Source organism: Sturnira hondurensis, unplaced genomic scaffold (genome assembly GCF_014824575.4).
Source record: "Sturnira hondurensis isolate 20B ecotype Veracruz unplaced genomic scaffold, ASM1482457v3 Scaffold0021795, whole genome shotgun sequence".
NCBI classification, from domain to species: Eukaryota; Metazoa; Chordata; class Mammalia; order Chiroptera; family Phyllostomidae; genus Sturnira; species Sturnira hondurensis.
The window spans coordinates 1,655,965-1,671,602 of record NW_028094426.1 but is presented as its reverse complement, the minus strand read 5'-3'; positions in this window follow the sequence as shown (position 1 = coordinate 1,671,602).

The window sequence follows — 15,638 nt, the reverse complement described above, 5'->3', positions numbered from 1 at the left end:
CACCCAGGGAGCCCACTCTTCCTAGCACAGGGCTGCACTGCCCTCTGTCATTGTTTCAGGCTTAAGTCAGGCAGAGGAAGCAAATAGCCAAGGAATTTTTGGAGACTTCTCTTGGACTCAGAGGAGTCAGGCTTCGTCAAAGCTGAGGGGTGAGGGTCCATCTCCCCCTTTCTCCATAGCCCCCCAAGTCCTTCCCTGGGGCCTCCACGTGATCATGTTTGTCATAGGTCGTTCTCCCCTTGGGGAATCTTACCCACCATTGGCTAACTGATCAAGCATTGGGGGCCAGTTACGAAAAAAGGAGCTTATCTCCCAATTTGCAGGGAGATAAGCTTTGTCTCCTTAGTGGCTTATGGTCTGAAGGTCTCTCACTGAGCCTTAGCCATGGGGGGGGAGGGGGGGGTGCGGATTATAGCTCCTGAAACCAAGCAGAGCAGTTCCCAACAGTGATGTAATAAAAATCAATAGTAATAATTGGCCTAAAACATGGTTGTAGTAGCTTATACATAATGAAGGGGTAGTCAGAGTTAAAACATCCTAAGGTCTTTGCATGTGTTGGAAAGTAAAAATATCGGGTAACTCTGACAAATATTCCTATTAAAATAATCTGAATACCACCAAAATAAGACAACACATACTACTTCCACATTAATGTATGTGAAAACATCAGATAAGAAGAGAAAGGGAAAACTCAATAAATTTGAAAGACAGCAAAAGTGAAGGGAGGATGCAGAAAAGGGAGCACAAACAGAAAAGACACAATAAGATTTATTTCCATAGTCCTAATATTTAACAACCACAGTAAATGGAAATGTATTCAATTATCCCATAAAAAAAGCAAATGTCAGACTGGGTTGTTTTTTTTTTTCTTTTTTAAATCCAGCTGTTTAAAGCTACTTCTCCTAAAACATAAAAAGACAGAAATATGGGAAATTAGCAAAAACCAATCTGATCATCAACAAAGTAAATTATTCAGTGTCTGTGTTTTCCCTGTTTTTTCTAGTCTAGGAATTTGGCTGAAGAGGAGTGGCCTCCACAGTCCTTGTAAACAAGCAGTTGCCAGGCAACCACTGCATGCTGTGTGTGTGCTGTGAGGGGTTCTGAGGGAGTAAAAGAAGCAATCTCCAATCTTTATGAACTCGCAACTCAAATAAATTTTCTAGCCATAGATTGCTTTTTATCAGCATGGCTTTTAGATATTGTATATGAAATGTTTTTTTTTTCTTTTGGACAAGTACCCTAAAATCAAGATTTTTTTAATTTTAATTTTTTAATTTAATTCTTGTTCAAGTACAGTTTTCTTTCTTGTATTCCCAGCCCTGCCCCCTGCCCGTGCTCCCCACCTCCCTCCCATTTCTGCCCCCCCACGCTTAGTTATTGTCCATGTGTCCTTTATACTTGTTCGTGTGAGTCCTTCCCCTTTTCCCCTATGATTCTCTCCCCTCTCCCCTCTGGACCCTGTCAGCCTGTCCCGTATTTGAGTGTCATTCGTCATATTTTGCTTGCTTGTTTGTTGTGTTGTTGAGATTCCTGTTAAAGGTGATATCATATGGTATTTGTCTTTCACCGCCTGGCTTATTTCGCTCAGCATAATGCTTTCCAGTTCCATCCATGATGTTGTAAAGGGTAGTAGTTCCTTCTTCCTTTCTGTAGCATAGAATTCCATTGTGTAAATGTACCATAGCTTTTTGATCCAGTCATTGACCGATGGGCATCTAGGTTGCTTCCAACTCTTGGCTATTGTAAATTGTGCTGCTATGAACATCGGGGTGCATAGGTTCTTTTGGATTGGTGTTTCAGGGTTCTTAGGATATACTCCTAATAGTGGAATTGCTGGGTCAAAAGGCACGTTCATTTTTAGTTTTCTTAGAAAATTCCATACTGTTTTCCATAGTGGTTGTACCAGTCTGCAATCCTACCAACAGTGAACTAGGGTTCCCTTTTCCCCACAACCTCTCCAGCACTTATTGTTTCTTTGTTTATGATGGCCATTCTGACTGGTGTAAAGTGGTATCTCACTGTGGTTTTAATTTGCATCTCTCTGATAGCTAGTGATGTCGAGCATCTTTTCATGTGTCTCTAGATCCTCTGTATGACCTCCTTGGAGAAATGTCTGTTCAAGTCCTTTGCCCATTTTTTAATTGGGTTGCTCATCTTCTTTGATTGGAGTCGAGTGAGTTCTTTGTATATTTTGGAGATTAAACCTTTGCCTGAGGTATCATTGGCAAATATGTTTTCCCAAGCTATTGCTTCTCTTTTTATCTTGATACTGTTTTCCTTATCCATGCAGAAGCTTTTAATTTTGATGAGATCCCATTTGTTTATTCTTTCTTTTATGTCCCTTGCTCTAGGGGACGTATCAATACTAAAATCAAGATTTTGAAACCACAGAATCATCCTTTATTATTTACTTCTAATATCACCCTGTTCATCAAAAGAAACACAGAATCTGGCAAAGCCTGCCTTAATTAAATTCTAATTGCTATCATTTGCTGCAGGTAATAGGGAAAAACCCTGACTAAATCACACATTCCCAATCTATCCAGTAAATCCAGTTTAGGATTTCTTCAACAGTGTGTAGTATGAAATGGAATTCGAGAAGTCCAGCCCCTTCAACCCTCTGGAGTCACTGAAGTGCTTCCCTCTTGAGAGCCAAGTAACAAGGGCAGTTATTTCTGTTAACTGTCTTGATTGCCACGAGGGAGAATGCTTCCCATTCGCAATCTTCCTGACACCTGTCATAAATCATAACTCAACTACAAAATCATAAAATGCAGGATTAAAAGGACCATAGGGAGCTTCTAAACTCACCCTCTGTGATTTAACAACTGCACAGTCTGAGACCCAGAGAAAGGAAGCGATTTTCCCATTGTGTCCCAGCTAGTTAACTGCAAAAATGAACAAGAAGCCAGGTCTCTTAACTCCCTCCATTTAAAGGGATCTTCTTACTCATCCTACCACTTTGCATTGACTGTTCTGTTAAAGCCTTAAATGCCTAATCAGAGCGCAAACTGTCCACTGGAGGGCGCTTCCTATTTCAGAACTCATCAGAATGACAGATTCTAACTTTCTTGGGTCATTAACTCAAAGATGCTACAGGAAAAGAAATGTCAATTTGTCCAGATCCACGCTCCGGTTCACGGACAAACATGCCTTCCTTCCTGGCGCCATCATTCCATTCATAGGACTGAACCTCTGTGCATGCGGGACACCCTCAGGGTGACGCTCATTCTGATACAAAAATACCAGTTTCCCAAAGGCAGCTTCAAACATCTTGCCAGTGCTTTGTTACATTTCCCCGAGTTATCACTTTAATGAAATGGTCTTTTCATGTTTAGACAAAATGAAATCCTTTCTTAGCATCTATCTACTTCTACGTTCCTCGTGTGAAACAATGTTGCAAAAATCAAAAAGGATCTAGATAAGCAACTAAAAAGTCTAAAGTAGGGAAGTGGTTTCTGGATTGGAGCCTAATGAGGTGGGGATGTTGATCTAATGAACAGACAGCGAACTGCTGATTTAAGAGTAGAAAAAATACATTAAGAGATATTCCAAGGAGAGACTGATTCATTGAAAAGCAAAATGCTAGTCTTTAATGTAGGTTCAAATTTTGTGCTGAGTACAAAATCGTCACAGGAATGTAAAGCACAGCATAGCGAACATAGTCAATAACACTGCAGTAAGTATGCAGGGTGTCAGGCGGCACTAGATTTATCGAGATGATCATTTAGTAAGTTATATAATATCTAATCGCTGCGTCGTGCACCTGAAACTAATATGATATTTTATGTCAACTTTATTTGAGACATTAAAAATTATTAAAGTAGCTTCAAATTTTGGGTCCTGTAATATCATATCACCACTAGAAATTATAACAAACTATGCATTTGGTAACTTCTATAAGTACGTGGTTAGCTTTGTAAGAAACTGTCAATGTGTTTCTCAAAGTGGCTGTGACCCTTTGCAGCTCCATCAGCACGAGAGTTGTCCTCTGCCCCAGCACTGCCAGCACCTGGTGTTGTCAACTTAAATAAGATAAACCATTGTTGTAGTTACGTGCTTTTTATATCTAAGAATCCTTTGCCTAATCCAAGGTCATGAATATTTTCCCCCAGTTTTAGTCTAGAGGTTGTAGCTTTAAGTCATATTTAGGTGTAACTTTGATTTTCCTATCTGAAATTAAGTGTGAAGTATAAAACTAAGGAATCCTTTGGCAAAAAAAAAAGGAAAGCACTGGGCAACAGCTGGGAAAAATATATAGAGAGAGATATAGAGATAAACACTCTGTGTGTTACATACACAACCAGAAGTTATAGGCCTGGAAGACTCTCAAGAAGTGTTAGACCCACTGACTTCTTTCTAATACATTCCCATTTATTTAAAGAGCTGAGACATGAGAGCTAAAGAATAGAAAATATTTTAAAACAGCATTTAATGAAGAAACACAAAGTATAGACCAGTGACACTCAACAGGGAAGGAGCCATACCCTTCTAAGGAGACGTATCAGAATCACTGGGGGGATTTTCAAATTCTCCATGTCCTCACACCTACATGTTGAGATTCGTAATTTGTAAAAAATTTGCCCATTACTTATTGAAAATAGATGCATATTGAGCAACTCTTACTAAAGAGCATCTGGATCTCTCAGATAAGTTGCTATGGAAAAATGTGAACCGCTGCTGTAAGAAGTGCTTCAGGACTTGTCTGCTGAGGATTCATGGATGGATTTCGAGTTTAGATGGCAAGGATGAAGTTCATTTCAGGTATGATAATTGGTGGAAAGCCAGGAAAACAACAATGAGATGTTCATTTTCTCCCAGAGCACAAGTTAATGCAAGGAGATATGTCTAGAAGGATAGATTAGGGTTAACTGTGGAGTATAAACCTCACAGAAGCAAAGATTTTGCCCAAGTTGTTCACTTCCATACAGCCAGCACAGAGGCCAGCACAGAGAACAGCGCCTTGCTTATTATGGGCCCTCGTGTATGTTGAGTTAATGAAGGCTTGACTCTCAAATGAAAAATGTAGGGCATTACCTTCCAGGACCTGGATGGTGGAGAATAACTGAAGATAGCAATGGAGGCATGAGCCCAGAGTTCCAACAGAATTCAGGACAAAGCATGAGATGTGGGAAGCTAAGGTATAGAGAGAAGACAAGAGGCAAGATCCGACCTCCTGGAAAAGTTCAGAGAGACAAAGAGGCTAAAAAAGTCCAGCAAAGATATAACGAAATATTGTTAGATAATAAGTACAACCAATATAAAATATCACTTTATAACATACCAGCTCTTTCATAGATGCACAAAAAAAGGTAAAATAGTGATTGCTTCTCCCAGTTTACTTAGACTTCGGAGGTGGAATGATAAAAACACTAACAACAGAGACGTAAGAAAAGAGCAGAGCCAATCACAGGAACTGGAAGCAACATTAAGAATAAAGGGTGAATTAGTCTGGGTCCAATGAGAAAATAGAAAACATACAGTAACTTGACAGGGGAGGTTGCATAAAAAGAATTATTAAACTAGAACAGAACAGTAACTGAAAAACAAACAAACAGACCCCAAGATGTAAAGAGAACTCTAAAGGACACCCAGGGCTGTTGGGAATGTCCAAGGAAGGGAACACTTGGACATGGGCCCACCCCCCCAGGTGGGGCTCGGATCTCGTCAGAGGGTATGTTACCACCCCTACTGTGGTAGGGAAGTTGGCCGGGCTGCCTGAGCGGAAGCTGGCGCACATCACCAGGCAGCAGGAAACAGCCCTCCGGGGCGCAGACAAGCCCTGGCCGGTAGGTAGGTGCACACGGGGAGGCCAGGTGCCCCTGCTGATGTCAGGTGGAGAACACATGCTGGTGTCCATGTCAGGAGGGTCACGGTGCCCTGGGCGACTGGGCCCAGGCCAGGCTGTGAGGTCGCCAAGGGACAGTGTGCAGTTGTTGTGAAGTGCCACTGGATGTCCCTCTCTACATACAACATTGGTGAGCCTTCCGGAAGCAGCTGGAAGAGTCCTCACTGCTCACTGAAACCAGGAGAAGCCTTCCTCCTGCTGTTACTCTCCTGGGCCTCATGTTCACCATAATTGAGAAATACCATGAAGACCAACCCACTGGCACAGGGCAGATACAGGAGCTGAAAAGGAAGAGACTGTTAACACAATGGGTGGGTTATTCCACATGTTCAAGAGTGCCTGTGTCTGATACTGTTCCCATCAGGTCACAGAAACCAGGTGGAGGCGGACTGGACATGCTGGGAGAAGATCAAGGTGGAGTGGGGAGCAGAAGGGGTGATGACAGGCGGCGGCAGGTTAACGTAGCACTCCGAGAGGGCAGGGAGAGACTTCAGGTCCCAGCATTTCCATGTAAAAATCCCAGAAAACAGAGAAAGACTCTGGTAAGCTGAGCCTGGATCTCCTACCCAAATCTGCTCTTTCCCCGTAGCAATAGACACTGAGGATAATGAGACCAAGCCTTAGTCATCTGCCAGAGAGACAGGTGACTGTGGCCAGAGAGACAGAGAGACCTGTCTCTCTCTCCCTTTGGCCAGAGAGACAGGTGACTGTGATTGGCAGATCATCACAAAGTAAAAGAGAGACATTTCTCCAAAGGGAGATTGCTACGACCAAAAGAGGAACACGGATGCTGAGAAGGTGGGAACCTTGAGGTCTAACACAGGGACACGGAGGAAAATGGGATAAGGCTGTCTCCAGGGAAGGCTTTCCGTTGTTGTTGTGTGTTGGTTTTTACTGCATTAATTCATTCTTTTCGGAGTCCCCTATTAATCTCTAGGTGAACCTGGATGGAGATAGGGAGCAATGCCAGGCAGACACTGGCAAAATGTTATCTATCAGCAATCTCCCTCTCACTCAATTCACTGTGACTATAGAGCAGTGATGTTTTGAGACACACAATTTAGGATTTTTTTATTTTAACTGTCCATTATTTAATGTGAATAATGTGTGGAAAGAAGACTCTAAACTTTACACATTGCTCTCAAGATAGATAAAATCTATTTCCCCCTTCCCAACAAGTACTAATAGGTTGAGCTCACAAGTTGTTGCTTTTGTTTTAAGCCACTTGCCATTCAGTAAAGTGAGATCCAGTTACCAGCATAGAGTGAAGTGTAGACTGAGGCCGTGGAAGCCAGTGGGGAGCACAAGGGAGCACGCATTGCCAGCAGCCACTTGTGGCTGAACTGGACCAGAAGGGTCTCAGCCACACCTGGTCTCTGCGGGCGCTCACCTCTGCCTCCGCGGGTATGCTGGCTGTGACGACTCACCACTCACGTGGCTGTTACTGGAAAATCATTCTCTCATCCAATTTCACCATGTGCCTTCTGAGGAAAATAAGTCCATTTTGGGTAAGCCTCTAAGTATCTCTAACCTATCTGTTCAGTATTGTGTTCTTACGGATGTTAAAACATAAGTAGGGCTCAATTTTCCCAAGCTGCTCCCTGTCATAACGCAAATGTAGGTATCTCAGAGCACTAACAAAGGCTTGAAAATAACAATCTACCCAGAGGAATGCAGTCTCAGAAGAAAAACAATATTTGAATTTAATCAGACGCAAGCTAGAGTGTCAGTCATATTAAGCAGTTGCTAGGTTTGGGTAAACATTTTTTTTTTTAGTGAACTACCGAGCCAAGTATTTTAATGACTTTAATGATTACTTTGTGATTTCTACTTGAAGTTTATGTTTTCTATAAAGACTTTATAAGCCTGAGATGAAAGCATGTGCTTTTAGGTTTTAAAAAACTGGTTTCTAATTAAAATTAATAGAGATCTTCAACTCTTGGTATCAGTGCTCTCCACAGGGACAGCGTAAACAAACCTAAAACGTCTTCCCAAAGGCAAGTTCAGACTTCGTCTCACGTGTAATGGAACAGGTTACACTGGTTCAGAAGGTCAAACTGCCAGGATGCCTGGAAGATAATTCTCGTAGGAAGACTTTGCAGGACTGCCCTTAGCAGAGGAGGAAAGAGGTCACCAATCACAGTGCTAGCATCCGGGGGTCTTTGTTTCCAGGAAACGCAAGACCTCCATTCTCTTTCCCCTTCAGGTGCTGGCTAGGAAGGAAGTGAGGGGAGCAAGCCCGGTTCCTTCTCCAAGCGGTTCAGTGCCCTCATTCAAAAGGGCCAGGGCAGCTGCGTGTGGAGCAAGGGCAGGATCTGGAGGCCAAAACTTCGTATTAGAGACTGAGTGAGGGATAGAAGACCAAATCAGAGGGGAGAAGTAGACCCATTTCACGGTGCTGCTGAAGGATCTTTAAACAAAGCTTAGCGTGAAGTTCCTCAAATTTGGAAACAACCTCCCCAAATACATTCTATCTTGCGAGTTAAGTTTTTACCTCTCGTACCATTTTATTTTACCATGCTCGAATTGAAAACAACCCTTTTCTCTTTCAAAACGCAGCATCCTCATACATATATGCCTTATAAGCATAGAATACATCTGGAAATTATGGTGAAAATAAGGGCAAGACCCTGGGAGATTGGCAACCAGGGTGAGGGAGTGAAAATGAACTTTGTGTATTTTATAGAATGTTCCTTTTGTACCTTATCAACTTTATATTGTATTCATGCATTGTCATTAAAAATAAAGTTAGTTCTACATGGTTTAACAATTCACATTTTGAGTATTTTTTATTTTCCTCAAGTAATTTTCCATGGTGGACATAACCATGTTGTTTACTATGCTTCTTGATCTAAACTTTTGAAGTTTTTCCTCTAGAAAGTTACTTTTAACTTTCAAAAAATATGCAAGTTATAGTAAGGTCAATAATAACTAACTCCTACACAGTGGTTCATGATTTATAAAATATTTTCACATGTATTATTGCATCTTTTTTCATTCTTTCATTCATTCATTCAATAAGGACTTGGTGAGTGCCCACTGCTTTCCAGATTCCTGAGCTAGAAGTAGGAAATCATATGAATAAATTGCTGCCAAGGAACTCAATCTAATAATCCAGTAGGGTTTGCAGAAATTTAAAAAATTAAAATTAAACAATGTAATATAGTGAAATAACTCTGGCCTGTTTGACTCAGTCGGTTGGAGTATCGTCCAGTAAACTGAAGGGTAGAGGGTTCGATTCCTGGTCAGGGCACATGCCTACATTGCAGGTTCAATCCTTGGTAAGGGTGCATGTGAGAGGCAACAGACCAGTTTCTCTGTCACATCGATGTTTCTTTCAGCCTGTCTCACTCCTCTATCTAAAAATCAATAAATATGTCTTTGGGTGAAGACAAAAAAATTATAATGTAGTGAAATAAATGCAATAACCGACCCATATATAAGATATAGAGCCAAATCAGTAACTTAACTTAATTTGGGGAGGACGTTGGCAAATTTTTTTGGATGAGGTCATGTCATACTGGTTTTTTAAAGCTGAAGAAGTTAGCCAGCCAGAAAAGGAGAAGAGCCCCAAAGGATTAAAGAAGGACCTGTTTAATGGCACAAAACCATTAAACAGCACAGTGTGTTTGGGAAGCCACATGAAATGTGGTATTGCTGCAACACAGTGCAAGCTAGGGGGTAGCAGGAAATGAGGCTGCAGAGGTTAGCAGAGCCTGGATCCCGAAAAGCCTTGTGGACTCCATGGCAGTTCCTACATTGGAGAGTCTGGGGGTGAAGGGAAGAAATGGAAGCCTTGTCACGTGGAGGGTTAGCAACAGGGGAGTGGGAGGAGGAGAAGGGGGGAGAAGGTACAGAGAATAAGGTAGCATAGATAGTAGGTAGAAAATAGACAGGGGAGAGGGCAGGAATACTATGGGAGATACAGAATCTAAAGAGCTTGTGACACATGGACATGAACAAAAGGGGGGGAATGGTGGAGGAGGGGGGTGCAGGGTGGAGGGGAGTGAAGGGGAGAAATGGGCCAACTATAATGGCATAATCAATAAAATATATTTTTTTAAAAAGAAATGGAAGCCTTGCGAATGCTTTAAAAACAGAATCTATTTCACCCTAAAAATAAATCCCATTTTCCTTTTCTTGAAAGAACTAGAATTTTTTTATACATAACTGTTGGGTATAGCATACCTGCTCATTCCAACAGTGAACTAGGGCTGTCCCACCCTCCGAGTCTTTCTGGATCTGTGAGGGCTATTACTTGAGTGTCCATTCAGTGTCTCCTAGACACTCACTGCGTGACTCCAAGTCTAGACTGAGGCCCACTACAGGCTGTTACTTCAACGAGCACGTTTTGTAACTCCAGGGACCACTAACCAAGAGATACACTGTTAGTCTAGTTGCGGAAGGTGTGAAATAGAGAAGTATAACAAAGCAGAACAAAGGGAAGGATGAAAGAAAAGACAAAGGGTAAGATGGAGAGAAGGACACATGGAAGGAGTCAGGAAGGGGAAGGATAAGATAGGCTGCAGGGAAGAAAAAAGAAACAGGAAAGGAGAGGTAGCAGAGTGAACAGTGTACGTGTGCACCAGGTGACTCCCGAAGTGCCTCACATCAACCGCTATCCCCAATCTCTGGGCAGGGTGTTCATTCTTTTCTTCTATGTTAAGAAACTGAGGCTCAGATCAGCTAAATAACTCAAAGTTGTGTAACTAGTCTAAGTGACAAACTGGATTTAAACTTTCTAACTCCAAAACCCACAACTTTTCCACTGACACCTGTACCTTCCACTTCAAAGTCAGAACACCTGGACTTGGATCAGACACACTGTGCCTGTCACATGGTACTTAGCCACTTCGAGTCTGTTTGGGCAACTATAAATCAGTGACTGGAGTACTTGTCCTCCTTTCCCTTCTAGTTACTGCAGGTGGCAGTCAGATGATGTGTGTGAGAATACTACCCACACTCCAAAGGACTACAGAGAAATAGAGGATTGCTAATAAAGCAACAATCCATGCTGTGTTATTCCTTCAAATCTTCATTTTAGCACCCAAGGAGGCCCAAAAGAGCTTTCCACCATTATAGTTAAAATTACTTGTTTAAAATGGAATTTATTGGGGTGACATTGGTTAATAAAATTATATAGGTTTCAGGTGTACAGTTCTATAATGAATCATCTCTATATTGTATTATGTGCTTCCTTCCTGTAAATACTCTTAAAGCAGCTGCTGAAGCGCTTGGTGTTCAAGAGCATCTCCTTTTGCTATAGACACAGGCACATTATTCTCACCTGGATCCTTCTTTAGTGACTATGAGCCCATTCAGAAGCAAGATAAATAAGCAACTGTGGAATCTTCCAGTGACAGCCCAAGATCTTAGGTATGTCATTGCTTTACAAGGCCACTGTAGAATTTCACTGGCCTATGGAATATGAGGTTTCTGTACTATTGCCAGAGCTAACTCAAGGTTTTCAACAGTATGCTTCACCTAAGTATCTTGCTCAACTTTGAGGATATCAGATTGAAGGCTGGAGGTTACTTTAAAAATCTCAAAGAAGACTCAAACAGTTAAGGGCTAATTCCACTCACAACAATGGAGTCAACTGAAATAACAAGCAAAAAAAAAAAACAACTAAGCAAGCCATTCTGTTTCACTGCCCACCTTAGTGACTTGCTGGATCCCTAAGAATGCAGCATCATCAATCCCCAGCTTATTTGCTACTTAAGACAGATCACCCCCATTCGTGATCCCGAGTTTCTTCCAAATACACCAAAGTGCAAGAGCTTACAAGGCCACTGCATACAGTAGTATCACAGAGTTCATTAAGCAAATGCCCTTGACAACAAGCCTTCGACATTCCTCTGCTTCCCCTGAGGTCATTCCTTCTATATATACTAACGGCCACTTCACTGGCAGATTTTGACTGGCAACTTCTACTGTATTGTTACTAAAAAATTGGATTCTATAGAGTGGGAGATAAAGGAGGCACACTCTAATCCACAGACCAAAACCAGAAAAGCCTCCTGTTACACTGACCTTACCTTAGAATCAATTAGTCAAGCTCGGCATTCACAAGCCCTCCTTGCCTTACCCAAGTGCTCTCCTTTCCCTGGGTCCTCAATCCCTGAGGAAGTCCTACAGGACACGGCCACACCTTCAGAAGGACTATCTCCAGTGACAACATTTCTCAGCAAATGGAGTGGCTCTGTTCCAGTCTTTCTGGAAAGATCTGTACTGTCATCTACAGTCTCTTGATACCTTCAGCATGAGCACTGGAGGCACTGGCAGCCTCCCAGTTCCCCTTCAGTTTGGCCAACTGCCCCTGTCAAGCCAACTAAAGCAAAGGCATCTTCATGAGCATAATCATATGTCTGAGACGCTTATTAAAGTTTCTCAAGAGATTCACTCATACCCAATTCTTACAGAAACAATTTTCTTTCTTGGTATGAGCACAAGAACCAAATTCATACGGGGTAGAACATCCAACTCAACTCTTTTGCCCTGGAAAACTGCTTGTTTTACCAACAACCTCTGAGAGGAAGACTCACCCTGTGATGACTATAAAAACTCAATCTTATTCTAAGGGGATCTCATAATTTACTCAGTCACATGATGTATCTGATTTGTCTCTTTATGAGCTGCCCAAATTTGCAAGTGCCTTTGGGTTACCTGAAAGTATGGGCTCAAAGACTATGACACATTTTCTTAGTGACTGGTACTCAGGCACAGAACATTTAGCTTTCAGCAAATTCTCAAGAACTAGCAAAACTTTGCCAAGTGACACAACGTTTAGCCTGGATTCTACTGAAAGGGTGATACGTCATGTACGAACCTTCAAAAACTGATTGACAGCAAGACATGGGACTATTTCTGACACTAACAATACACAAGGTAAGATTGTGATAGTTACTTTGTTTTCTTTGTGCTAAATTTTTAATGACTTTTTATTCTAAAAGCAGTAATTGACTAATGTTGATTAAAATATTAAGATTAAAATAGAGTGTTAAGATTAGAATGTTAAGATTAAAACAGAGTGCCTAATATTAACTGTGGTAAAATTATGAGTGTTAGATTTTCTTCTCTGTATGTTTTCCAGTAATTCTATAAGGAAAATAGCAATTTTTCAGGATGAAAAAACTTTTTTTTTAAAGATTTTATTTATTTGTCTTTTAGAGAGGAAGGGAAGGAGAGGAGAGAAATATCAATGTATGGTTGCTTCTTGTGAGTCCCCTGCTGGGAACTGGCCTGCAACCCAGGCATGTGGCCTGACTGGGAATCGAACCGTGACCGTGTGGTTCACAGGCCCGTGCTCGATCCACTGAGCTACACCAGCCAGGCCAAGTATGAAAAAACTTTAAGACTATATTATGTAAGAAAAGTCAACAGCAAAATACAATACCCATCTTATGCACTATATACAATAAATACAACATTCAGATTTGTCAGACACTCACAAACCCACAAGGAACTTCGAGCCATCACATAGTCCATGCTCTGTCTAGTTATTATATTCCTAAATTATATTAATTCCAGAAAGGAATTCATCATCCATGGCAACTTCATGGTCCACCGTAATTAGAAAAATAGCTTGGTACCAAGCTCAATTTCTATTGGTAGAGTTAAGACCATCTTCCTCCCTTTAGCTTCTCTCTCACAATATACTGCAAACACAGGCAGTATCATAATTAAAACTCAGTATCCAGTCAGACAGGGGTTCAAAATCTAGCTCTATAATATACTATTTGTGAGTCCTTGGGTAGCTACTTAATTTTATTGTTTCCTTTTTATCATTTGTATATCGAAGATAATAATGATCCCAATATATTTGCTGTGAACATAAAATGAAATTATGAACAGTGTTTGGGTATGGTGTTCATTAAATGCCACATTATTATCTCTGCTCATCTTCTCTTCTCTGAACTCGATAACCTGTATTAGTGATTCTCTTAGAACTTGTTTCATATTGAAGCATACTTGTACGGTAACTTCCTAGGTTGGAATTAAACATCTAGGTTAAACAGATGCTTGCTATCTTATCTGGGTTCATGACAGAGTTTCCAGAACCATTATTTAGATAAGCTACAACCAATTTGTATTTCACTAAACATGAATTGCTTCCATCAACCAAGATTCTGACAACCTGGGCTTTTCATTCTGAATCTCAGAAACCTGAGGATATGTCACACCCTGGGAAGCAGTTCTTAAAAAAGGGTAAAGCTGATGAAACTGGAGCTTCTTTGAAACTTATCTCCCTAGTAATTAGAACACATACTGTTAATCAGTCCCATGACATATGGAACAGGGCTCAGATCTCGCTTTTAAAATAGTTTTTCTGTTCATCACTGACTGCCCCATTCTGTCTTGTAGATTCAGTTTTGCCCAGGACTATGACACTCTTTTTGCCAACTCAGAGATACCCACAACATCTAAAGCCACCCGCCTTTGTCATTCTGCAGCGTGTCCCCACTTCTGTGACAGTCGCCTCATCTTCCTTCTCAAACACAAGCCATATCCACCCAGAGCTTGAATTGTTTTCTAGCTTCTTTGAGATTCAAATGTGTTAATTAAAATTAGATCACTAGTTCATTACTATGTGTCTATTCAGTTGTGTAACTTTAACGTCCTGAACTTTTAAAATTCCCCAGTGAGCTTTTAAAACACAGTCAGCTTAGGAATTTGAGCTCACTGCCAAAACATGGTTTTTCTAAAGGCCCCCAATACAGACTTGGTTACTGGACACTAGTGTACTACAGTGCTAATTTTGGGGTCTTCTTCCGCATTATAATTTAGGACAGAGGATTAGGACATTTGGAAACTAACAAACCCCATGGGTAGGTACAAGCAGCATCAAGGCTACAATGCTAAATCTACGAGTTGGTGGTAAGAGGGAAGATGAAGAAGCGAGGAGGAGTAACAAAGGGAAGTGGGGGGAAATGGAAAAGGAAGGACAGACAGGGCTTGAGACGGACGAACCTGACCCTTGAGGAGATGGAGGCAGTGCCCCAAAATCAAAGGCTAAAAACAGAAATCAGAGAAGTCCATCCCTTTCACTCTTCTCTGGAGCTACCCATGTGGTACACAAATACGGGATGGCCACCTACGTAGATCTGTTGAGTATCAATAGATGCTGTCCCACTTTGCTATGTAAATCAAAAAGTGAAGGTGGGAAAGTAAGGCAACCATCAAGGTAGCTTTAAACACGTAGATAAAGGGTGGTACTGGCTGAAACTTGCTCTTGTTTGCTCCTTCCAGGTCCATTCAACACGTTGAAAACAGCTGTTGGAAAACAGCTGTTCATCCGATCCAATTGATAACAGTAACTACTGGGCACAGACTTCACTTCCCGATTCCTCCGAACACATTCTATGATCAGGAAGATGGCAACTCAGCTCACTAGATGTTTGCAATGAAATCAGGAAATGAACACCCTTCAGCCTAGGAAAGCTGCCTGCAATTGAACGCGACCCATAAAATACTATGTGGATCGCCCCTAGAACTGGATTTTCACTATTCTCCTCAGGAATTTATTCTTTGTGCCACTGATTCTTGGGGCCTGGCTACACAGATGCTTTTGGCCATAAACTGAAGCTGCCCAGAAGTACTCCCTTGCCACACGTACCCTCTGCACACCACAAAACAGTTTCTATACACTCACAGAGAAGAGAGAGAGGATTGGATTTTTTGCTGAACGCACTGACTACATGTAAACTTCACTCGCCCTAAACAAATTGTATTAACTGTCTTAAGACCAGGATCTACTACTATACCCTGGTATAACAGGGCTCTATGTTTT